The sequence below is a fragment of the Rhinolophus sinicus genome, chromosome 2 (assembly GCF_057876585.1).
Source record: "Rhinolophus sinicus isolate RSI-liver-muscle chromosome 2, RSI-T2T, whole genome shotgun sequence".
NCBI classification, from domain to species: domain Eukaryota; kingdom Metazoa; phylum Chordata; class Mammalia; order Chiroptera; family Rhinolophidae; genus Rhinolophus; species Rhinolophus sinicus.
In genome coordinates this window covers 64,569,642-64,596,049 of record NC_142502.1, presented here as the reverse complement: position 1 = coordinate 64,596,049, position 26,408 = coordinate 64,569,642, and the positions used below count along the sequence as shown (strand labels likewise).

Below are 26,408 nucleotides of genomic sequence, written 5' to 3'. Positions count from 1 at the left end.
TCACATTGCTTGTGGATTTTGAATTATAGGAAGTTTTTTCCTAGCATACAGAGAAACACATCCATGTCTTTGTCTGATAATTAATGGTTTCATTTATTATAACAAATCTCTAATAAACTTAGAATTTATCCTGGTGCATGGTATGTTTTTCCACATATAGATCCCATTACCCTAGCACTTGTTTAAAAAATCTATCTTACATATCAGTCGCCTCTTCCCCTCAAAAAAAGAGTATACTCTGAATCTAATCATGAGGAAACATCACAGAAATCCAAAATTAAGAGGCATTCTTTAGAATTACTGGCCTGTAGTCTTCAAAATACAGCAATGACACAAAAGCAAAGAAAGAAAACTAAAGGAATGTGACAACTAAAAACAACATGTGATTCAAGGTGGCATATTATACTGGGGGGAAAACTTTCTGTGAAGGACATTTTTGGGATAATTGACAAAACTGGAATGTGAATTGCATATTAAAGTGCTATATCAACATTAAATGTCCTAAATTTGTCTATACTGTGGATCCATATGAGAATATTCTTGTTCTTATGAATTATTATCAAGTAAACAGGCATAATGTGTGCAACTCTTCTCAAAAGTTTCAGAAAAAATATATATACAGACGTGTGTGTGTGTGTGTGTGTGTGTGTGTGTGTGTACATTTTCACTTAATCAAGTCCACTTTTGTGATTTTAAGGATGTTTTATAGTTTTCCTCATCTATGTTTTGACTCATTTTGTTTCCCTATTTTGCTATAATGAATGTGATAGTCTCTTTGATTATACCTTTTCAAAGTTTCAATATCCCTTTTGAGTTTCCCAAATGAAAAGTTTTACAATCATTTTGCAATTATATAAGACAGACGTTTTCTAACCTGTTTTTAGTATCTTATTATTGCCAATTGTGTTGGGAAATTCTCAAAACAAATATTCTGTAATTCACTTTAATTAGAAATTGCAAACATATGCTGTAATTAGTATATGGAGAGTGAGTTAGGAACCTCTGAATCCCAACGGTTACACTGGTTTAAAGCAACACATGACAAATGACATCTGATATCTGCGGGCTCCTATCTTCCATATCAAAAACAAAAGAAGGGGAGCTGGAAAAAATAATTCAGTCTTGATGAAACGTAAACAAAATTTCCAGTGATCAGTGGCATCAATGTACCTAAAGAAAGCATGTGTGAACTAACTCTTTAACGAAAGAGAAAGAATTTGTCAAGGTTTATTCAGCCCTGTCAAGGAAGGAAAGAGCTGAATTATAAAACGGAATAAGTCTAAGGACTAAAGAGGAAAACGCTCCATTGAGAGGCAGTCACCCCATCACCTGGAAAACAAACAAAATCTTGTGTCATCCTGATTCTCATGACACTTGTTCTTTACCTACCAAGCAACCTATGTGTAGTGAAAGTACTTGCCAGCTTTCAAGTGTCCAACGTCCACCCGGAACATTTCTCACTATAAACAGACCAATCAGCCTTGTGGTGTACACATCGGCGACTAGAGAGTATTCCTTGGGGAATGCAGTCAGCAGGCCTGCGTGGCTGAGCGCACAGCCAGCACTGCCAGCCCACAAGGCTCGTGCGAAGGCCTCTTCAAGAGCTAATTTACACCTTCCTAACTGAACAGGAGCCATCCTGGATGTCTGAGGGAGATTTTAAAAACCATTAAATCAAATTAATGTGGTTTCATGTCTGCAACCATGTTGGAAAACCTTAGATTGTTTTAGCTCTGAGGTGAGGAAATTGTTGGGTTATCTGAACCTGTGAATGGATTCCTGAGAGAAGCTCGGTGGACCGACTGACCTCTGAGACTCCTTAGATGTGCAACTTTCTCCATCTGATGGATTCAAAGGAACCGCTATAACGGGGCAGGTTGGAATTCATGATGGGTGTGATCCAAGTATTTTGCTGCCAAAAAGGAGCCCTAATGGTAGGAGAGCAGATTTTCTAAAGCCATTCCAATGAATGGCCTTTGGGCTGCATAACACTTTCAACCTCAGCAATTAGGTGGCGGCTATTCTCCTCTAGCAGAGATTTAGTAGGATCAACAGGCGTTCCACTTCAAAGTTACACTAATTTAAAATTATTCTCTAGAGCAGCCTTACCAAGTCCGCTGATTTTTTTTTTCTCCTATTCAAGGGAGGAAACCTAAAGGATTAGGAAGTCTGACTGCCTGCCTAGAGTTTAACATTTTAGCCAAATCAATAGTTTTGTGACGCTAGAAACTCTCTCAGACTAAAATTAATTTGAGACCAAAGTTGAAATCTGCTTCCAACTTACACTTTCCTGTTAAATTTCCATTGAAAATTTGACCTCCATTTTTTATATGTCTAATATATTTCCTACGTTATTTCTTCTCAAGACTCTTAAGGTCAAAAACTTTAAGAGCTAGATTACAATAAATGATGCTGGAATTACATTAAACCTATAAAACCGAAGTCTGGCTAAACCTATGGCTTTCCTAAAATAAATAAGTGGCTTTATTAACAAATTGCACAGCACATTTAGAGAGTCAAGACTTCTATGCTATTTAACACTGGCTTTCATCTCTACCCCAACTGCCTTTTGCTCTGCCAACTAGGTAGAAGCACCAAGTATATTTCTGGGGCTTTATTGGGGTTCAGCAGGCATGCTCAAAGTCACTACACAGACTTGATCTCAGGAACTTGTGCATCCACAGATTTGGAGATGTGTCTGTTTTCTTCTCATGCCATCTTTTCTTTTATCTTCACTAAGAGAAATAGAGAGATAGCTAGGAGATAGCTTGAAGATAATAAACTTGCCCTTTGACCTGTGGGTTCGCTTTGCCAAAATAAGAGGATGCAGAACAGTTAGGAAGACCCAAATTCTACCCAGTTCCCTGGCAACATAGGGGTTTGCCACCTATGGCCAGATGTCACCTCACTCTACCAGTATTCGAAGACATTGAATGAGGAAACCAAGAACAGACCCAAAGCCTCCTGTTTTTCTTTTACTCTTTTTGGGAGCCTGTTCCACAGCTTTGTGCCCCACCCCCCCATCCACTTCCTTTGAATAATTGAGCCATGAAAGCCTTTTGATCAACCACCCGTTTTTATTGAGGGCCTACTATATGGAAGAAAAATACCTAACCAATATGTTAGGACCCTTGTGTTGCAGTTCCTGATAATTTAAGAAGAATAATATATGCATAACCAAAGGTCTCCCCCCAAAAAAATATATATATATACACACACACATATATATATGTATGTGTATATATATGTATGTGTATGTGTATATATATATGTATGTATGTATGTGTATGTGTATATATATATATATATATATATATATATATATATATATATATATCCCTTCCCCAGTCTTAAATTATTTGGGTTTGTGTTCTGGGTGTATTATATCAGTCACAAACATGCAAATATACATATGCTCTTAAGCCTGAGAAATTCTTGGTCCTTGCACTACATTTTAAGAACAGAAGAAGAGCTCAAATATTTTGTGGTAGTCAAAAGAGAATATAGCTTTCAAAACAAAGGAAAACACAAGTGCAGAGGATGGACTTATAAAACAGTATTAGGAACTACAGCATATGGCAAGACATTGAAAAAGGTAAGACCAGAGTAGGAACAATGTCTAGATATGAAAGACCTTGAAAACCATCTAAAGGGTTTGGAGTTTATCCTTAACACTGAAGAGTCACTGACAGATTTAAAGCAAAAGAGACATGATCAGATTTGTACCTTGAAAAGCTCATTCTAACAGCAGTATGGAGGATGTCCCAGTTAGAAGGCTATTGCCATGATCCAGGTAAGAAATGAGGAGAGCCTGAATAAATCAGTAACAAAAAAGATAGGAGGAACATAAAAGAGAGACTTTGAGAATGGATGCAACTTGTTCACTAATAAGGAACTGGGGGGAAAAAGGAAAAGGCAGAGTCAAAGATGACTGTCAGTTTTCCAGTTGCAACAACAGGGTATAGAGTAGTGTTATTTACCAAGGGAGAGAATACAATACGACAAATAGGTTTGGCTTGGGGTGAAAAATACGAGCTCAGTTTTGGACAGGCTGAATTTGAAGCAATTGTACAAAATATGAGTGGGAATATCCAGAAGGGTGTTGGATATATGATTCTGGAGACCAGGAATGAAATCTGGACTGGAACTGTGGATGTGGGCACCATATGCATACAGGTGGCAGTTTAAGCCAAAGGAGTAGGTAAGGTCTCTGAGGGAGTGTGTAGACAGGGAGTGGAAGACCTTCGTGTAGAGAAAGAAGGAGGCTGAGGATAGAACTGGGTGTTTCCCCCACTATTTTAGGGGCAAGTTGAGGAGGAGGGGCCAACACTGGAGACTGAGAAGAACAGAATATTCACCAGCTGGAGGAAGAACAAGAGGCTCTGCTATCACAAAAAGAGTCTCTGAGGCTGGAGAGCACTTCAAGAATAAAGACATGGTTGACAGGGTCAAATTTCACCAATGACATAAACAAAGGAAACAAAAAGAGAGAGAAAGAGAGAAATGATGAGCTATCCTTTGGATTCACCAGTTTGAGCATGGTCCTTAAAGAGGTCCAAGAGCATCGATCAAGAGCACAGGTGGAGAAATCAGCCTGGAGAGAGGAAAAAGATGCCTCTGAGGTTAGTGATGAGGTTGGGGGAGGGGAGAGTACACAGAGAGGAAGCTTGTAGAGTGGAGGTAGGAAGTTGAGGAAGTTCATGCCAGTGGACTCAGTTCGTCTGAAAAGAGGCAGCTAAGGATATGTGTTGAGAGATAGTGGGTCAACAGTGAGGGACAGCACTGGGGACAGTCCATGATGTTTGGGAAAGATGCCATGGGAAATTCTTCCCTGCCCCACACCACATCCTTGGTACCCACCCACCCCACCCCTAACATACACAGCAGAGTGCCTGGTTCATAAGAGGTGTTCAATATTCATTTTTTAGATTTATTTATTCTCATTTTTTGAGCACCTACTTGGCACAAGGCACTATGTTGAACTCAAGAGATGCAAACATACCGTAATATATGAAGAGGTGTAAATGCTCCCCACCAAAATTTTATCAATGCAATGACACTCATCCTTCAGGTCTCATTTTAAAATGTCACTTCCTCAGGAAGACCTGTACTTGCTCCCAGACTAGGTTAGGTCCCTCTATTAAACATTCTCAGCACATTGTATACTTTTCCTTAGTAGCTCTTACAGTAGTGATGGCTAAACAATTAGTTATATAACTTAAAATATATAATATAAAATATTAGTTATGAAATTACATGTAATTTTTAATATCTACCTTCCTGTCTCATCAAATTGCAAGATTCACAAGGCCAGGAAGTTTATCCCTTGTTCATTGTTGGGTGAGCAGTACCAATAGACTGGCTCGTACTTACTCATTCTTTCGTTCATTTACCCAGTAATTATTCAACCCTAAGTATAGAAGAAACATGGAACATATACCAGATATTTATGAAATATTTGTCGAATGAATGAATGAATGCAGTGCTTTAGGAAGGCTTGTTTCTGAAGGATAAAGTCTAATGAGCAAATAATCTATAATCACAATTTGCTATGATACAAATGACTTGCTAAAGGGAGTCCAAGCCTGAGGCCCTCAGTAGGGTAGATTTAAATGGGGGGCACTTACTTTCAACAGAAGTGATGATTTGGGGAAAAAATAATGAATATGGATTAGAACTGATGTTAGAGGGGTGGGTGGCCTACAAAAGGAAATGTTATTACTAGAACCACTCTTCCCAGGATTCACAGGTGGGGTCCAGCTTTTCTTACAGCACTTTCAGTAAGAAAAGGAATAGAATTTCTTACCTTAATTGAACCATGAATACTACTTCTGTTCTACTTCAAACCATAAACTTATATATGGCTCCAATGACTGTAAGATAAAAGACTAGAACTTGCAGTACAATTCTGAGAAAAGAAATATCATTACACTGTTCAATCTCTCAGTTTTATTTAAAGTTTAGAAATGAAAAGTAGTTCTATGTTACTACTCTGGAAAAATGATAGTACTGTCCCTCCATGAGGAGCAAAATGATAAACATTACAGTCCAGCAAGCTCAGAGCTGTCTACCATGAACCTGAGAACGTTTTCTTGGCACTTTTAGACTATTTGAACTAAATGGAGCGTAAAAAGGCTTTACCCATTTTTTAAAAAATTCCACTCACCCTCTTAAGAAGACCAATGAGTCTTTGAATAACTAAACAGTGAGTCTGGAATCATACTTGATCCTAGTAACTTTTATACTGTTGAACTGGGTGGCCTTTAACAGCAGAGATATGAGAGAGAGAGAGAGAGAGAGAGAGAGAGAGAGAGAGAGAGAGAGACAGAGAGAGAGAGAGACAGAGACAGAGAGAGACAGAGAGAGAAAGAAAGAGAGAAAGAAAGAGAGAGAGAGAGAAAGAGAGAGAGAGAGAGAGAGAGAGAGAGAGAGAGAGAAAGAAAGAAAGAAAGAAAGAAAGAAAGAAAGAAAGAAAGAAAGAAAGAAAGAAAGAAAGAAAGAAAGAAAGAAAGAAAGGCCTTTCCAGCAGTACTACTTTGCCAATAAATTACTCTTGCAAGCAGCTTTCAAAAATCAGGGGGTATTCGATAGCAAAACCATTGGCTTACAATGGTTTTCTTAGCCTGGCTATATTCACTCAATCAAGGTCTCCCTAAGTTTCCAGTCTTGCCCATATGTCTAGTATAAAGAAAAAAACAAAACATTGTCATTTTCATCTCCTGACCCAGCCCCTTACAAAATCATAATAAATAAACTGAAAGTTAATTAAAGGAAAAGTATTAAGCAAATACTCACCACGATGGCTGTACCAGATGTTAAAGGAATGATGTACTTCTAGGCCACTTGAGTGCCCCCTTCTCTCCCCAGCCATCCACAACCTAGAAAATAAAAGGTTAACGCCTGGCCCCTACAGAGGCATCCACTCTGACTGGTCGGTGCCTGTGCTGTGTGTGATTACACAGAGATGAGGATGGAAGTGGAGATGCAGGTGGAGACACATAAAGAAGGAGATATACACAGGTACAATATCATTCTTGGAAATAAGCAAACTGCATTCATTCTCATCCCAGCACCTATTTCCTGGTTCCCTTTAGGGTCATCATAGTTTTCTCTAGCTCCTAGGAAAATGGGTAAATTTCACAGTTAAAGAAAGCAAGAAGGCAATGTTTAAATAACCCTATATTTCCACAGAGATATAGGCACAAAAGAAGAATGTTATAATAAGCCAACTTGTATTTTGATTTCATTATGAAATTGCAGGTTTTCATCCCCGAAGAAAATCTCCTAATGGACTTGTCATAAGGTTGTAAACCAGTGATCCCAAAGCAGGTGAGGCTTGTGCTCAAGCACTGAGGCATGCTGGCAAAAAGTATTTTAAAAAGTGGAAAGGTTATCTCTGCCACCAAAATCTAAACAATTCAAAGCATTTCCATTGTCAGGAACATTCTTTCCAAGTTCATGTCCAGAAAGGCACAGGCCCATGGGGTGAACATCATCAGACTCTCACAAACGGTACATACAACTGCCGTTCTACATTTGCTATGTTACTTCTCCTGGTCCTGTGAAGTCCCTAATAGCTCATTTCCCTAGCAAGCCCCTTCCCAACTCCAGGGTGTCTCCTCTACCACCCGGACTCTGTCCTGCCACTCTTTAAAAATGTCTCTCATGATCTGCTAAAGGTTCCCAGAAATTCATTTTCCCATTTCTTTTCTCTGGGTGTTTACAGTTTCTAAATGAGCCAGGGTACTTATCAACACTTCCCCAGTAAAAAGCAACCCATGAAAATTCTGGGAATTTGAGGCTAGATGTTAACAAATGAATGTGTTCCCTTGAAACAAAGGACATGTCCCTGCTCCTGAACCCCTACCGAGTTTCACATTACCCACCAACTGATTAGTAGCATGCCTTGTAGCTGGGTGGTCCTTGTGGGGCCTAAACTGACAGGCCTGGGTGTGCAGCCTGGGTATTCCCTCACTTAGTGTCTAGCAAATGAGCTCATTTACACGGTTGCTACAGTCTGAATGCGTGTGCCCCCCCACAATTCACATGTTAGAATCCTGACCCAATGCGATTGTGTCAGGAGGAGGGTTAAGCTCCACTAGGTCATGAGGGTGCCGCCCTCATGAATGGGACTGGTGCTCTTATCAACATGATCCCACAGCGCTCCCAGGTGCTTTTGCCATGTGAGAATTCAAGGAGAAGTCTGAAACTCGGCAGAGGGCCCTCACCCAACCAGGCTGGCACCCTGATCTTCGACGTCCAGCCTCTAAAACTGTGAGAAATAAATTTCTGTTGTTCATAAGCCACCCGTCTGTAGCATTTTGTTCTATGTCCTCATGTGTATTAGTCCAGCCTGAATGGACTAACACACGTGAGGACATAGGAATCCTGCGAGAAGAAAGTCATCCTGTGTTAAGAATTTGGAAGATGGATGGAGATGACAAGAACAAGGAGGGAAGGATGTAGCACCCACTGCAGCCACCTCAGAGGCTCCATCCGACCCCTGAGGAGGGGAAGACAGTCTCCATTTCCCTAATGCAGTTCTGGGACTGCAGTGAAGCATGGACACAGTGACCCTTTGGAGGGGGCGGCACCAGCAACAAGGTAGGGGAAGGTCCCTTCCTTAATTGCCCTGTGAGCAGACTCCAGAGAAGAAAAAATGTGAGGCACCTGAGTCCCAGGAGCACAGGGAGAAACTCGTCTAGGGCTCCCAGAAACAGCTGAGTCTCTGGGTTCCCTATGAGCACGTACAAGCAGGAGCTAGAAGACACAGGTTCTGGCTGTTCTTTGGCCTCCATACACCAGAGCTAGAGAGGCCTGGGGAATCGCTCTCGGTTTCATTCACAGGTTCACCCCAAGGTTAAGATGCACTGTCATTATTTCGAGCAATCTCCTGGGAAGCAGAGAGCTGGAAAGGCCTAGCACACACTTATTTTCTAAGAAAAGGCCCTAAATGAAGTCCCCATTCTAAGTAAGTCATTGGTCCAAATATACACATCTCTTGGCATGACAGGAGGGAAATAGCAGAACTATTCATGAGAGTCTGATGATAATCCCTCCAATAGGCCTGTGTCTTTCTGGACATGAACTTGGAAAGAATGTTCCAGACAATGGAAATACTTTGACTTGTTCAGACTTTGGTGTCAGGGATAACTTTTCCCTTTCATTTAGACCCATGTGTCTAAACTTGTTTTCATTATTGCCTGCTCAAGGAGTCATTTTAAACTTCTTTTTTTCCCAGCCACCCTCAGCAATAAAATGTTAATGTCATAGATATACTGTATATCTGTATATGTGCTGTATATACATCTGATTCACATGTTTTTAAAGGTAAGGTTTTGGGGTTTTTTTGCCCCCAAAGAACAATATTTGCCTTCTGTAGGGTGATACTGCCTTCAGTAGAAATGCAAGATTTAGATTCCTTTGTTTTCATAGCACGTGCATCTCGAGGCCTAACCCTGCAAGCCTTTGGCTCATCCAGGGCCCGGCTCATGTGCCATTGGAGCCAGCAGCACATGCACCCTCAAGGATCTTAAACGTTCCTTTGTGCCCACAACTCAGATGGCATCCGCACGTATTCCCCCGATACTATGGCTTCTGATTATCAGGTCCCCAGACTGGCTGGCTGCTGCTTTGCATGTATCCAAATGATATCAGCTTTTGTTTTGCTGCTAAATCCCATGTGTCTGCTCAAATGTAATCCATTATTACTTATTAAGGCAGTTAGATCTATCCTGAGCTTCTCCAGAACACTGCAGCCTAATCACCTTTCCCTCCAAGAACTGGAAAATCAAATTTCCCTTTTGATACCAGATGTGTTTTGAAACAAAATAGTCTCTCCATATAAAGTTCTTAAAGTTTCCCAGATTCCAAACTCTTTATTTTTTGTACTCTATACCAACCATCAAATCACTGGTGAAGGTGGCAGAAGTGGGAGTTCACACAAGTTTTTTCCAGCTCCCTGCTCACCACTCAAAGAAAATAAAGTCAACATCTACCTTTTTTTGCTATGGGCTCTAAAAAAATCCTCAAAACATGAATTTTTAAATGGAGGAGGTGTTTCCCAATTATATTAAGCAGAGGGAATCATTAAGCAGGCACCTACCACTCTGGGGGAAAGTCCACACATTCAACTCTAGTCATCGTAAAATAGAAGTATCCTAAACAGAGCCTTTATGCTACACCATGGCACCTTCAGCCTTCAGTTAGTGGTCTCGCCTTCTCGGTAAGCCTCCTCCAAGGCTGCTGATAGCATCCAATTAATCAACCAGGTATTAGACTTTGTGATGCAGAGCAATGAAGTGCTAACGAGGACCACGTGTGCTTGTGAATGGCCTCCATGTGACCAGCGAGCTTGCCAAATGGAGAGAAAATGCTCAGGATGGAGCTATTAGGAGTCTTAGAGGGCGACCCCAAGCAGTAATGCTGTGTGTGTGTGAGCATGCCAAGGGCCTCGGAAAGAGTCCAAATGGAACTTTGATGTTTTGTGTCAATTTAATTCCAAAACATGCTATTTTCAAAATCTTGGGGGTGTTCCTAATTCGCTCAGAATGGCAATTGTGGGCCCATTACCCTTCAACACATAACAATCTAAATTAATTTAATCCATTAAGAAGAATGAGGGCATTGTAAAAATAAACATCTGAATTATGCCACCCTTTGGCCTCCCCACCTCAACTAGTCATGCAGAATTGGTAATTTGTTAACATATCTGAAATATGCTTTGAAAGACTTGAGTGCAAGGCCAACTTCAACTTTTAATCAACCCTTAAGATTCACACATTTTCACATTGTGCATTTTCATCAATAATTTATCAACCTGACACCAACTGTATGTTGATATTAATGGCACGTGTAGAATTTCTAAGTCAATGTTTCTTAGTGAGAGCTGCACCTCTGAGCAGCCTGGAGAGTTAGAACATGGACATGCTGATTCTCACACCTGGGGAGGGTGATTGAGCGTGATCCGGAGTTGGGCTCTGGAATCCTTACTTTTAAAAAGCTAACCCAGAATTTGGTTTAGGAATAAAAGCACTCGTCCTTTAAAATATGATTCAATTAAGATTTTTGTTCATATACAACTTTACAGATGTTGTATCTGTTTTTGTTTATTTACACTTTTAAATCTGTGGGTTGTCAGAGTGAGGTAAATGTGCTCAGAAGACAAGGTAGTCCTCTTCTGAGGTGGACACTCGTGGTTGGCTACCATTCTGGTTAATTTTGCTGCGTAAAAAACCAGCCCAAAATTAGAGGTGAAAAGCAACCATTCATTTATATCAGGAAATCAAACAGCACAGCAGGGTTTCTTATCTTTTGGCCTCAGTTGGGAAACTCAAAGGCTGAAGGTGACTTGACAGCTAGGGACCAGAATCATTGGGAAGCCCCTTGTCTCACATGCCTGGCACCTGGGATAGGATGACACAAATGCAGAGCTCAGTGGAGACTGTCAGCCAGAATCCCCCACACGGCCTCTCTCTGTGGCTCAGGCTTCCTCACAGCATGGCGGCCTTGGGATACGTGAGTTTCTTACTCCAGTGTGAGTGTTCTTGATGACACTGTAGAAACCACGCCACCTTTATGACCACCTTAGCATCACTTCTGTTTAGTATCCCCAATAAAAAAATAAAAATAAAAATAAACAGACAAAAATACCTGAAGGAAGTATTTCATGAACTATCTATAGCCTCACAGAGAAGGGATTTGGGGCTGAGGGACACAGCTTATAGTGTTCCCCCATCTCTACCCTGATTTGGCTTGAAGTTAGCCCTAGGCAGAGAATCCCCTTCACATTACTGACACGACCAAAAAGGAACATATGCACACACACAGAAATTCTGCAACATCTATCAAATTGTGGGAGGTGTATGGTCAGCTATCCCACTGAAATGGGAATGAGAAAGCAAAAAGTACTTGCCTGTGAGAAAAAGAAAACTGCCTTTTTCACACTTGCAAACAGTGTTCACTTTCCTGCATTGTGGTCTATTAGATCAATGACTGAATTATGACTGTACATTTCCACAGTGCTTCACAGTTTTCAGAGAGCCTTCCCATTCACTTTCTCATCTAGAATTCACAGGTAGGAATTCCTATAGCAGAGGAAAGGCGGGTTTTAACAGCTCCATTTTTCTCTCTTTCTAGAGAGTCAAAGACGTGGAGCAGTTTGCTTGCAGTCAGTCTGTGGCGAAGCTAAGGCTCGGAGCCAGGGTGTTCATGCAGGACCCCACATTTCATTCCATGGAGGTTCATCTCATTGTCCTCACTAATTAAGCAATGGAAAGTCTCATCGTGCACACTTCAGCTGTAGTACTGAAAGTGTCTGAGCTATCAATTCAAAAATGTTGTTCATGTCCATACCATGAGCTGACATTTATTGAGGGTTTACTATATTATGTCTGTAAGCACTTTTCATGTATGTGTTACAAAGCTTGTCTGTTATGTGCCAATTTATTCAGAAAAGGTGGATAAACAGGAGATGCCATCCCTAAGATATGTATAATTGTATATGGTAGGTCACATACAATTTTTCACAAGGTAACTTTGATTTATACTTCCTAAAAGGACCAACTAAATTCAAAAACACCAGACAGTTGAATGCAGTGACTGTGGGGGAAAACACAAACACACTCCCTCATGTTTTCTCTCTTTTCCCATTTGACCTACATGCTTTGACCCTATGCGTGTATATAGTTCCTCCCAAATTCATGTAATTTTCTTGCTAAAAGTAGCTACTGCAACACCCTAAACATGAACAAACATCCTGAATAGACAAATTCAAGTAGCAAATGAAAAGGGGAAGTCTTAAATCTTGAGGAAGAGATTAAAACAATAAAACAGGTAGAAAGAAACCAAACAACTGGTGACATCGCAATAACAAGAGGCCTAAGGAAATTCACATGTGTGCCATCGGTGATAACGCAGCACAAGTCGAGCAAAGCTGGCTAGCAGGAGGCACGGCGAGGGCTGCAGAGCCTCTGGAACAAGACAGAGGAGGCTGCAAGCAATGCTGATGATGACAGGACACTGATGCCAAGCCCAGTGCTGCCCACCGGAGCTGAACATGCCAAAGCTATGATAGGCCGGAAGTGGGCTGATGGGCACCTGTATGGACGGACAGCAAGGCCGCCAACGCCAAGCAGAACAGCCAGCACTTCGTGGCGTCCCATCTCACTTGGAGCCATACACACAGCTTTTTAAGAAAAGGATGAATGGCAAACAACCAACCGTGAACTTCTACTTAATGTTCATGCAGAAGGAAAACAGCGCAAACCAACCACAGCACCTTTAGTGTCATAGCATTTTGTCCTACTATCTGCTTCCTTCCCTCTCTTCTTCATAACTCAGAAGCCCCAACGTTTCACTCTATGACTCCACCAAGCAAACCTCGTGGTTTCTGCAAGGTGAAGTGCTCTATGTACCATAGTATTTTTTTTTTTTTTAATTTACAAGGGATTTAAGATATCTAAAAGTTTTATTAGGTTTTTGGAAGAGTATTCCTTACTAGACTACACCAGTGTTGAATGTTCCACCCAATTCTATTTTTCCGATAAACCCCATCATTTTTATTGCATGAAATTCTATAATGCCTTGATTTTTAGCAAGACATATGTTACATTGTAGGAGAAACAACTGTATTATCTCATTTAATCCTCCTATTATCCCTATTTAACAGGAGAAAACACTGAACACTGGGTGTGGATTTCATTGGACATTAAAATCCCACCTCTTGGGCATCTTCTCTCAACCATGTCCCTCCTTTCTTCTAATATAATGTTTGCTAAATTCTTCTACCATTCAAAAGTTTTTTCCTAGAATATCATGCTGAGTAGCTCCCAGCCCCACTGAAAGGAGGGAATTTGCTCAGCATCCAAATGGATACTGGTTTCTAGTATTTAGGTCAAAAGTTCAGCCCTCCACCCCCCCCAAAAAAAAAAGTTCTCCAAAGAAGTTCTTAAGGCCAAAAGAAAGAAACAGAGGGACTTTCAAGAAATAGATCCTTGGGAAAAAAATTCAACTGGCAATCTGAAATAACGTAGGCAGTTTTCCCAAAGTGACTGATAACTATTGCATTACTTTCCCCAAGGTCAGCAGCAGAATAGGAATTAGAAAGACCAACTTGGGACCTTCTCTACTCCATTCAAATATTGTGTTTCTGTTGCTTGGAACGTTCATATTTTGCATCAGACTGTTCTCCTTGCTATATTTCACACTCCCTCTGGCTTCACATCAGAAGGACAAGGTCAGTATTTGTTTATAATGGAATAGGGGTGCGATGGTGAATAATACAGATGTATATTTTACTTGGAACAAATGCAGTTCACCTTTCTTCTCTGAGCAAATTCAAACCTTGAGAAAGACTGCAGTGTGTAAGCCTTCAAAAGGAGGCCCTCCTTAGGTATTCAAAACATATTTTATCAAACCACAAGATCCTCTTGTTTCAAGCAAGAAGCACCTACAAGGAAAAAGACAGTTTCTGTAAGACACTTGTTGGATTTTCTGTTCATTTTGGATGGTTGTTGTTTCTTTGGGAACAAGTTTTAAATGGTAACAGAGAAAAACAAGTTACTTTGATGAAATTTGGGGTAAGGGGTTTAAATGAATGACATCAGTTACGTATATCTGTAATATTCTGGAATAGTACACTTTCTCAGGCTCATTGCTTTGGGTTTTAAGAAGGATTTAGAATAAATGTTTCTACATTAAAGTAGAATATTAAGCCAAGATGAGGAGAATCAATTCTATTGAGCTTTTGAAATAGAGACAGGACAGGATCTATCTTGCAAAATACAATAGACTATCTTCCATTTGGAAATAGGCAGGAACTAAAGATATAGAACATAAAACTTTCCATTAGATCCCTATCTTATTTCTTTTGTGGCCACATGTGTCTGTCTAATCTTGACCACAGAACCAGAACATTGAAAAGACTTTGAGGGTTCATCAAAACCACACCCAACCTATGGGAAGACCTCCCACTAAACCTCCAGACACATGGGGACTTATCCTGTGTTTAAAGACCTCCACGAAGTCTTTACAAAAAGTGTTCAAACACCAGCTCTCCTGCCAGCAGTCTACTTGGCTTGTTGAATTTGCATTGTCCCCACCCCCATTAATCAATCCCACCCCAGCAAATAGGCACAGCCCTGTTGTCTCTACTCAACATTTCAACATCTGCCCGCATTTATGTGTGTGGTGTTGCCCAGCTCCAGCCGCCATGCCAGCGGAGTCCTGTTCTAATCTCTGTGGGCACCAAGGCACAGGTGTAGGTCTCAGGCAGCCAGAGCCCCTCCTGTCGTCCCCCACATGGCCACTGGCAGCCCTTCAGCTTCCGAGAGGCCAGCATGAGGGCAGGCAAATTCTTAAACACTCATAAGCTTTGGAATGTTTTATTCTTCACAAGAAAAAAAAGATTCTTAGATCATCTATTAGAGGTTCTACACGTGACATCTGAGAATCAATTTTTGCCTTTCCTTTTTAACCATGAATTGATGATTATTTAGCTTCCCCAAATGAAACTCTCAAGGTTTGCAGAGTCAACTTCTAATGAAATTCCCACTCTGCTGGCTTGAAACAGCAGGGGAGTAAATTTTTTTCCTCATTAATATGAAAGAATCAGAGGTGCTAGAAATAGCCCCAGGACTAAAGAAACAGGTACTAACCATGAAGTTTCCCAGGAAATGTTTGCGGCCAGGAACTTGAATGAGGAATGAGGCACACTCAATAAGCTGGAGAAGAGTATCTGCTTTCCTCACCATTTTTGTCACTCAACTCCACCGTGGCTCCTGAAAACATCTTTCCCCCCATTTCTCCTGGCTGTGGTCTAAATATTCCCCCATGTTAGTCATCAAAGGGCCTGAGAGGAAAATGTGGGGGTTATTAGTAGCATCCATCAAAGTAGCTTGGGTCACATAAGAAGAATGGGATGAACACTGTACCCCTCCAGCCCTTAACAGACCACCCTGGAGATGGATGAATGGCCAGCACCCCACTGTGAGAGACTAAAGTCCTGTTCGATCATCTGCCTCAATTCCAGAGAGGGCTTGAGCTGTAAAGAGAAGGAGTCTGGGATTACTGGTGTGACCACCCACTCCAATCTATGATGACCTAACCCTAAGAAAAACTTAAGAGCCAGCTGGAAATGAAGAGAGATCAAACTCTTTGCAGGCACACAGATTTTTAAAAACTCAGGCCCCTCAAACCAGGACTGTATCCCAGAGACAAACCAACTACACCCCTGCAGATAAGGTCACTTTCTTCCCTTTAACTTCCTGCCTGTTGTATGCTCTTTATGAAGGCCTAGCTGGAGCTAAAATCAGATTTTGGTATTTATGAACTATGAAATAACTATGAAATGCCCCCCCCCCCTTCATTTATCATAATCATCTTTCAACCCCCCTTACTTGTTTCCACATTCACTGAGAAATCACATCCAAGTTCCTATGACCCCTAATAGCTCAGATGACCTTAAACTGACATGTGAATTTGGATCATGTTAAATCAATGTTCCCAAAGCTCCGGTCATCCTTTCTTTTGCAAGGTGATTTTCCCAAACTAAATGAGGACGTTTTTACATGGCAAACAGATTGCTTACACAAACTAGCTTCATGTGACCTTTAAAGAAAGTATATAAATTATGCCATCATAAACCTTTCTCTGAAGGTTTGTAACTGGAGTGTCATAAATATCAGACTTGATCATCTTTGGTTCATAATCCAGATGTCACCGTCTTCCAGTTTGAGCCAAACGATTTTTAGGCAGGGTCGCAGCGCCCCCTGCTGGCTTTATTTGCAGGTTGAGTTTTTAGAAGGTGGAAGTCTGGGTATGAAGTCTTTTGATGCTGAAATCCCTCATAGTTAAGAGGGGAAATGAGGTTTTGAATGCGATGTTCTTCATTTCCTCAGAAACGCACATTGCAGCAAAGAGAGGCTCACGTTTCTCCCATTATTATTTCTAGCATTTAATATAGCCAACCACATTAGAACTGATGACATTTCGATGGCATTTTTCCCCATTACTAACGGTGTGAGAAAACTATGAAGGGGTTCAACTCTTTGCACCCTATGTAATACTCCCAGTCTCGGACAATAGACCAGCACCAATGGCAATCTTTGAGGTGGTCTCTCAGGAACCACAGTAGGACAAGGACAGCTCCCCTGAGATGACAGACCCTGATTCCGTGCCACTCCGCTTGCTACTCCAGAGACCAACTACATAAGAGCTTGGTCTGCAGTAAGAAATCCCTGATCATCAGATATATTATACAGAGTCAATACTGACATGAAAGCAGTTGTCAAGCCCAACCATTTACAACCAAAGAAATCCCAGTGGACTCAGAAAACCAAGAACCCCTTTGGGTAGTTGAGGGGTATGGCGTGGTATCAGTACAGTCATTCATTATTCCACAAAAATATCACCATATTCACAAATTATGTAGTAAGCCCTTACATTGTCCTGGAACCACAAAAGCATCAAGAATGCAATGGTGAACAAAAAAACAAAACCTGCCCTTAATGGAGCTATTGTCGGGGGTGGGGGGGTGGGGGAAGGGGAAGTAGACAACATACTAATAATCCCCAAAATGAATGTATTACAAACTGACAGAGCACATAAAGGAAAGGCACACACTGCCATGGGGGGACATGTGGTCTAGGGGAGTGAAGACAGTTTCCCTGAGGAACTGACATTAGAACTGAGACCAAGAGGATGAATGGGAGTTACTGGGGTGGGGGGTGGGGGGCGGAGGGGGGGTCATGAGCATTCCAGGTAGAGCAATGAGTGAGTGAAAAGTCACTAACTGCCAGGCAGAGGATCAAGTCATTGGATGTGAACATGCGTTTATCACATTATTTCTATAAAACTGCCCCGCCCCCCAAAAAAGATTATAAAAGCCAATAAACCATTTTCAGCAACTGACCCAATTCCTGCAGCAAACTGAATCGTCAGCTTCTGTCTTAGGAAATGAGAAAACAGTGGCCAAGCCTTCTACACATGGGCATTCCTTCTACCTGCTGGGAATTCTGGATGCCACTGAGCTCTTTGCTTTGCTTCTGCATTCTTGTAGCATCATGCATCCTGACCCCACTGCCAGAGTTTCCCTTAGAACACCCACTCACCTGGATCTCTCAATTTCCCAGATACCAGGCATGCTTCCTGTACTTAATAGCGATTCCACACTAAAATTTCCAGAATTTTATCCTGGTCTTCTTTGACAATGATTCAGAAAGGTGATCTGTAACAGTATTTTAGTTGTTTATTTCTGCTATTTTTAACAAACTCTCATTTAGAACTTACTATGTGAGTTCTAAGTCCTTCACAAATAGTAACTCATTTAATCCTTGTGATAATTGTACGAGGTAGTTTGGTGCAAGAGTAATTGCAGTTTAAAAGGTTAAAAATAGAAGTTGAACAATAATGAATGTCAACTATAATTATATATAAATATACATATATATATTTACAAGAAGCGAAGTACAGCATTAGGAATAGAGACAGTGAAAGTGTGATGGCTGTGCGATGTCAGAGGGGTAGTGGATTGGGGAAGGGGGATTGTCACTGTGTGAGATATATAAATGATAAATATCTAACTATTACATTGTTTGGTGCACCTGAAACTAATTTTAAAAAATGGAAAAAACAAATAAATAAACAGATAGATAGATAAAATGTTAAAAATAATTGCAAAAACCACAATTACTTTTGCACCAACCTGATAACATTATCTGTGTATTGCAAATGGAGAAACTGAGGGCCCAAGAGGATAAGAAACTTGACTGAAGTCACTCAGCCAGTAAATGGCAGAGCCACAATTTGGCTTCCAAAAACCAAGCGCAAAACCATTACTCCAGGCAGCCTCCTCTTGGCAAAATTAAAAGTCACTCAACCAACAGGTCTTTTTTGTTGTTTTTTTAATCTAACTGTAAAGTTTATGTCTCAGAAGGGTAGAATCCCATCCATTCTACTTCCCAAATATATCTCAAATCATCCCTCTCCTCTCCCTGCCATAGGATTTTGCTCCAGCCCAGTTCTCTCATCTCTGGTGACACCATTGCAGCACACCCCCCTCTTCCTAACAGCTCTCCAGGCTCCACGTCCCCTCCCTTCTCATCTCCACTCCACTCCACAGTGCTGTATGTCACAGCACTCTAGAAACAAAGATTTGTTCTGTTTATTAACTTCACTCTCCCATCACTGCCTACAGATTGAAGTTAACCCTCACACCAGATCCTCCATGAGTCGGTCCCAGTCTACTTTTGCAATCTCATCTCCCAAAGCTGTACTCCACTCTCATGCCCAGCTCAGACTTGCTTCTCCAGCATCATTGGCTCACTACCTTTCCTTCAGAGGTCCACCTTCTATCACACTTCCATGCTGTACATATGCGGGTCCTCTTACTCGTAATCCCTTCCCATCCTCCTCTTCCTTCAAGGCTCATGTAGTAACTCCCTTGCCAGGTCTCCCTTGACATCCTGCATTCCCCCTCTGACACCCACAGGATCTTTCTCGTCTTGTCAGAGGTCCTACCTCTGAAACTTGTGCCTAAGGCACTTAATACAGGGGCAAATTTAAGGGGATGACCAAACACTCAGTAATAGAGATAAATAATACTTTCACCGTGGGAAAACAGACGTAACATAAAATTCACTACTTTAACCATTTTAAGTGTATAAGTCAGTGGCATTAGTATTTCACAATGTTGTACAACCATCAACCATCACTACTATCCATTTCCAGAATTTTTCATCTTCCCTACGGAACCTCTGTACCCATTAAACAATAAATAAACTCACCATTTCTCCTCCCTCCAGCCTCTGATAAGCTGTTCTACTTTCTGTCTCTAGGAATTTGCCTAGTCCAGGTACTTCATATAAGTAGAACCATCGAGTACTTGTCTTTTTGTGACTGCCTTATTTCACTTAGTATAATGAAGAGAAGTAATATCTAACATTTTAGATAAAGATAGGATCAGTATGACTAACTTTTCCTTTTGCTTCAGGCTCCAATGTGGCTTAGCACTGGTTCTGTCTTTATTGAAATTTTTGATATTTCGTTCATCATGGATAGTTTTGGCATTAATTTGGATTTTTTAAAAATGTTTCATTAAATTTTTATTTATCTTGATTACTGTCTTCTTTGGTGCTCCCTTATATTTTATGCTCAAGGCAAGCCCCTCACACATCTCATCTTAGGCCCAGTTCTGCCGGTGCCAAACTCTATCCTCGTACCACCTCAAATAAGCATGCAACCAGAGTAAGAAATAATGTGCTTGCTTACAAACAGCTTCAAGACAAGCCTGTATGTAGCCACGGCCCTTGAGAGACTGCTGCCCTTAAGCCCCACATATACGCCTAAGCCACACCTGTGCACATAGCTCTAGCTGGCACATACTTCCACATGTGCTCATGTGAGGGCAGAGGTGAAGTCTTGTTCATCTTTATACCCAAGCACTGCCTTGTACAGTATTGGGTTCATAGATGACATTTAATAATTATTTTTTAAATGAAAATCCCTTCAGCTCCTTTTCCCACCATTAATAAGCATTTCAAAGTGGCTAAATGAAACTTTGCCTTTACCTGGTTTAGTTCCAGTAATCCAGAGGATTACTATCTGCTACATAATATATATATAATATACATTACAATAGATAATTATGAGATATTCCCATAACCATGTAGGTCCATATTAAAGGGCTGGTGACCTAGAAAGCCCTAACTTTGGCATACCTCAAAAAAGGATATTTCAGGGTTATCTGGTCTCCTACTTGTTATTGGACCCCAAGACCAGGGGCAGCCCACTCTCACTTCCTCAGTCTGCCTTCACCCATTCACTATCCCCTTTGGCTGCTGTGCCACAGAGAAGGGACAAGCCCTAAGGATTGTTGGAGCAGTACACTTCTGGCTTTCCAAGGCACTGGTTCCACCTCCATCTCTGCTTAACCAGAGTTCTGTCTGCACACTGCCCTGGCACTCTTGGCTGAATCACTCCTGGCTGACAGAACCTCCTGTGCCTCCAGTAAGAATGCCTGCACCCTGTTTGGTTTCCTGGTCTTACTTCCTGTCTTGTGGCCACAGTCCTGACGTTGGCTTGAAGTCTCCAACCACAGACTATGGCCAGTGTTCCTGGATTCCAGGTCCTGGCATTGTAATTTATAGACTTCTTACATTTGAATTTAGTTTGGACCCCATCATCTCAATTGAGATTTTATTTCTTATTTGATGCCAAGAGAAAGGGGGTTTCCAAAATCTTAAGTGCCTAGAAATGTTCATCTGGCTCTACATCTAGAGGTCTTTAAAACAAAACCAAACAACACAACATCCAAAATCTCAGCTCCTGAATTTATCATCCACCTCAGAGTCAAACATCTCTACCCTAATGAAGTTTGTTTTGCCAACAACTAGAGTTTTGCTTGGATCAATTTTGCTATAGCTGTTGGATCACTTAACTTTATAACCAGTGGCTATTTCCTCCTCTCCTTCAGGAAGCCCACTGTTTTTGAAGTTCCTCCTTCTCTCCTTTCTCTATAAATAGGCTTCAGTTAGTTTGCACAATTAAGATCAACTGACCAAAAAGATGTGATAAGCAAGGTACCCAAGTACAATGAGACAGCAACAATTGTCTTGTAACTTCTGTATCATAATAATTTAAAATAAAGTGTGAGCTGAAACTAATCCAAACTGCTCTTTCCAATTTGATGAATGCCAAAATTAACAAATACAGACCGAAACTGGAAGAAGAAATGGAAGAATTCAAGGAAGATGGAATACCGAATTTCATCTGGAGACTATGGAAGAACAGCTAACTCATAAATTTTCGTCATGAAATAAATGCCCTTCAGCATTCATAAAAGTATAAAGGTAAAAACACTGCGTTCCTTCATGGCATAATTCAGGCATTTGAAGGTAAGTGTATTTTACGACATCAATCCAGATTGCTTTCTTTATATAGAGTGTGATTATAAACAATGAAACTAATTTTCATTTCTGCCTTGTGGAATTATTAATAGTTAGATTTCTTTAGAAGCAGGACAATTTCCTTTGTTTCTTCTGGGTCATCAATTTCTGAGGTTAGGGTGAATTTTATGTCATGGAGGGCCATGGAAAAGGTTTAATATGAATATTCTATTCTCATGTTCATTAACCTCTAAGATTTAAATGTTGCATCTTATCATTGGTTGAAAGAATTATCTTCCCCACCTTCATCACAGCTGAGTCTCATTTCTAATCCCATATTTCACCCAGTCAGAGCTAGCTACATACTTTGCAAGGCCCAGTGCAAAATGAAAATATGGAGCCCTTTGATCAAAAATTATTAAGAATTTTAAGACAGCAACATCGGAGCATTAAATCAAACGTATGTCCCATTGACGTGCAGGGCTCTGTGCAACTGCACAGCTCATATGCTCATGAAGCCAGCCCTGAAGGCACTGCATTTGAAGTAATCATCTAAATACATATTTTTCAATGGTGAATATGTCATTACATTGCTTACTTTGGTGAAAATTTTAGCAGAGGGTGCAGAGCACAATTGACAGAATTTTACAGTGACCTATGAAAGGAAGACACTGTATTATTAGTCAAGGTTATGCTAACAGTTTTGGGGGTTGAAGAGGGACTACATCTCAGAGGCTTACCCAAGATTTACCTCTTGTTCATCTCAGTGTTGGAGGCCAGTCAGGCAACAATCCAGTGAGGCTTTGCTCTGACTAGCCCAGGGAGCTTCCATCTTACTACTCTACCATCTTGAAGTTCTTTGCTTCCAGTCTCAAAGAGGGGAGAGGGAGAGAGAGAGAAAGCCCACCCTCTCTTAATTGCCTCAAACCAGAAGTGTCATTTCACCTATTTATGTTCTCATTGATAAGAACTCAATTCAGTGTTCCCAACCTAACCTCATGGAGGCTGGGAAATACTGTGTTCTTCTATGCCCAGGAAAAGGCAATGAACTGGTGACTATCTAACTTGACTCTGCCACAGAAACTATCAGTTTCCATGGAAATAAAATAAACCCATATTCAACAACATATTAATAAGTGTTAACTAATAACATAGGACTGTGCTGGTCTTTTAAAAGAGGTTAGAAACAATATTTGAGTGTCTTTCCTCAAACAGTTTAATGTTTTATTGTGGAGATAAGACACACAAACACCAAAATTATCAATATCAAAGAAAGTGATTATATGATTGTGGGCTAGGGGATTGGGAGACATAATTTCTGCCCTCATGCAGCTTGCAGCCTTTCTCAACCAGGATCCTGCAGATATCCTACAGAAAATTATTTAATTTAATTTTCTTAATTTTGCCAAAGATAAGGCATAACGAGTACCATGGATACATAGAAGAGATGTTAATTTATTATGTATAAGGGTACCTTAGAGCATTCAGGGTAAAATCTCACCTGGACTCCAGGTGAAGAAGGTGCTAGAAGGAAAAGATGGACATATAAACAAACAAGTGTAATAAAATGTTGTTAAGATGTTATCCCTACTTGTTCTCCTACTGCTAAGCCTAGCCAAGGGGAAAAGGAGCATGTTAGAGTCAGTCACCCTTAACTTTGGATGAGCCTGATGGTCAATTTGTCAATACCTTTCAATGTCATTGTATTTATATGTAGTATTGACCCAGTAGTTTTCAAGCTCTGATTCCCATAGCTGGGTTAAATACCCCCCTTAACATTGTGAGGGGGATGATGTTAATTCCCTCTTCATCCTTCTAAGCTGGCAGTACTGAGAAGGCCATTGGGCACCAAATGATGGCCTCCAAATGGATATTATGAAATTCATCTTTTTACACCTCTAATCATTTGGAGAAGAGTGTGTGTTTGAAGGAAGTTCAGAAAAGAATTTGAGATTTTGTGAAATTGAGCATGTTATCTTAAACATTTACATATGGTTTCAAAAGACAGTGCTAGCTGCCCATCCTGTCTTCTCAGCCAGGAAGTGTATTCAGTGAAGCACATGAAGGAATGAGGGGCAGATTCTAATAGAGTATCAAGAATGATTCCCCAATTTCCAGTCAAGATGGCAAAGTAGGTAAATGCTGTGCTTATCCCCTCTCATGATCACATCAAAATTACAACTAAACTATAGAACAACCATCATTGAGAATCACCTGAAGTATAGCTGAACCAAGCCTTACAACTGAGGACCTACAGAAGAAGCCACCTCCAGACTGGTAGCAGGGGCAAGAGGCAGAATGGGCTGGTCCCACACCCATGTGTGACCATTAAAAATTGGGAGGGCTAGCTCAGCTCCAGCAGCCCCCCCAGAGAAGCAAGAGGTCCCAGCCCCACACCAGCCTCCCCAGTCCAAAGTTCCAGTACCAGGGAGAGAAATCCCCAAAACTTCTGGCTGTGAAAACCAGCAGAGATTGTGGCTGGGTGGGATGGAGGGTGGCTGCAGTTCCAGGCAATCCTCTTAAAGAGCATACACATGACTTACTCACTGACAGATTTACTCACTCTGAACTCCAGTGATGGGGCAGAAGCTTGAAAAGTGCCAGGGATATATGAGGAGGAACAGAATTCTCTGGCTTCAGGGTAAGGGCTTAAAGGCCAGCTTTTTCCCAGAAAGTGCTGGCAGAATCCATTGTTTCTGTTTTGAGCCCTCCCCACTCCCAGAGAGCAGACACAGTGGCTACCATGTCTGAGTCTCCATCAACCTGGGCAACACTGTTTGTTCCACCCTTGTGATTCATTTAGACACCACCCCACCCAACTTTCAGGCACACCCAAACTGCTTACAGTGGCTTTTCCATACAAACAGCCTATCTTGGCTCACGCTGTTGACTTTCCTAAAAATTCTCAAAGATTCACAAAACCAAAACAAGCAGCATCTGACTTTGGCATGTCCCATACCTCTGGTTGACCAGCCCTAAGCCCAGTACTAACTACAGCTGACCTTGGTTCACAGCTTGGCCTCTTGAGGTACCTCCCAGCCCAACGCTGGTATCGGCCATCTACAGATTGCTTTCTAGTTCATTCCAGGTGGCTCCAGGCAGGGGACAGGCTGTGGCTGAACTTGACCTGCAGCAGAAACCCTCTTAGGAGGCCCTGGGCCTGGCATGCCCAGTGGCCATCTTCAGATAGACCTGGAGCATCACACAGCCTCCTCCAAAGATAATGCACCAGAGCCCTGTTAAAGTGAATCCTGCTCTGTAGGGTCAGCTTCTGCACCACAGCTCCTCCACTGTAGTCATGACCAATCCTCACAACCAATCAGCCTGAGGGTCAATCCCTCATACTGACATGCAAACAGCAACCAAGGGTCAACTACAACAGGAGGGCACACACAACCCACACAAGGGGCACACACCTGTAGCACACAGCTCTGGTGACCAGGGAGACTGCACCACTGGGTCCACAAGACACTTACTACATAAAGCCACTCTACTAAGACTGTGAGGCACTGCAGCCCTAACTAATACATAGAAACACACAGGGAGGCAGCCAAAATAGGGAGACAAACATGTCCCAAACGAAAGAACAAAACAAAGCTCCAGAAAAGGAACTAAACAAAATGGAGACAAGCAATCTACCAGATACAGAGTTCAAAACACTGGTTATAAGGATGCTCAGTGATCACAGTGACAACTTCAACAAAGATATTGGAAACATAAAAATTAAGATAGAAAACATAAAAAACAACCAGTCAGAAATGAAGAATAAAATAACTGAAATGAAGAACACAATAGAGGGAATCAACAGTAGATTACATGACACAGAGTAGAGAATCAGCAATTTGGAAGACAAGGTACCAAAAAACACCCAAACAGAACAGCAAAAAGAAAAAAATAATCCAAAAATATGAGGACAGTTTAAGGGGCTTCTGGGACAACATCAAATATACCAACATTCACATCATAGTGGGATCAGAAGGTAAAGAGAGAGAGCAAGGAATTGAAAACCTATTTGAAGAAATAATGACAGAAAACTTCCCTAACTTGGCAAAGAAAAATAGACATATAAGCCCAGGAAGTGCAGAGTGCCAAAAAAGATGAACCCAAAGAGGTACAGACCAAGACACATCATAATTAAAATGCCAAATGTTAAAGACAAAAGAGAATTTTAAAAGCAGCAAGAGAAAAGCAGTTAGTTACCGACAAGGGAGCCCCCATAACACTGTCAACTGATTTCTCAAAAGAAACTTCACAGACCAGAAGGAATTAACAGGAAATATTCAAAGTGATAAAAAGCAAAGACCTACAACCAAAATTTCTCTACCCAGCAAACCTATCATTTAGAATTGAAGGACAGATAAACAGCTTCCCAGACAAGGAAATGCTGAAGGAGTTCATCACCACCATAACAGTATTACGAGAACTCTTAGAGAGACTCCTTTAAGATGAACAACAACAAAAAAGGACAAAAAATATGAATGATAAAATTGCAATAACTACATATCTATCAACAATAACTTTCAT

The 26,408-nt window shown here is 41.1% G+C and overlaps 1 long non-coding RNA gene across 2 annotated transcripts in view; it reads right to left on the bottom strand.

Moving 5' to 3' along the window:
• The window catches only part of LOC109453490 (uncharacterized), a 64,346-nt gene that overhangs the window by 18,419 nt on the left and 19,519 nt on the right, over positions 1-26,408 (bottom strand). The window contains exons 2-4 of one of the 2 annotated variants that reach the window (XR_016020266.1): positions 14,319-14,449; positions 6,796-6,878; positions 5,807-5,873 (exon numbers count right to left, since the gene is read on the bottom strand). This is a non-coding gene — a long non-coding RNA (uncharacterized LOC109453490). Of the gene's footprint in view, positions 1-5,806; positions 5,874-6,795; positions 7,438-14,318; positions 14,450-26,408 lie in introns of those variants that run through there. The other variant, XR_016020265.1, reaches the window with a different exon arrangement.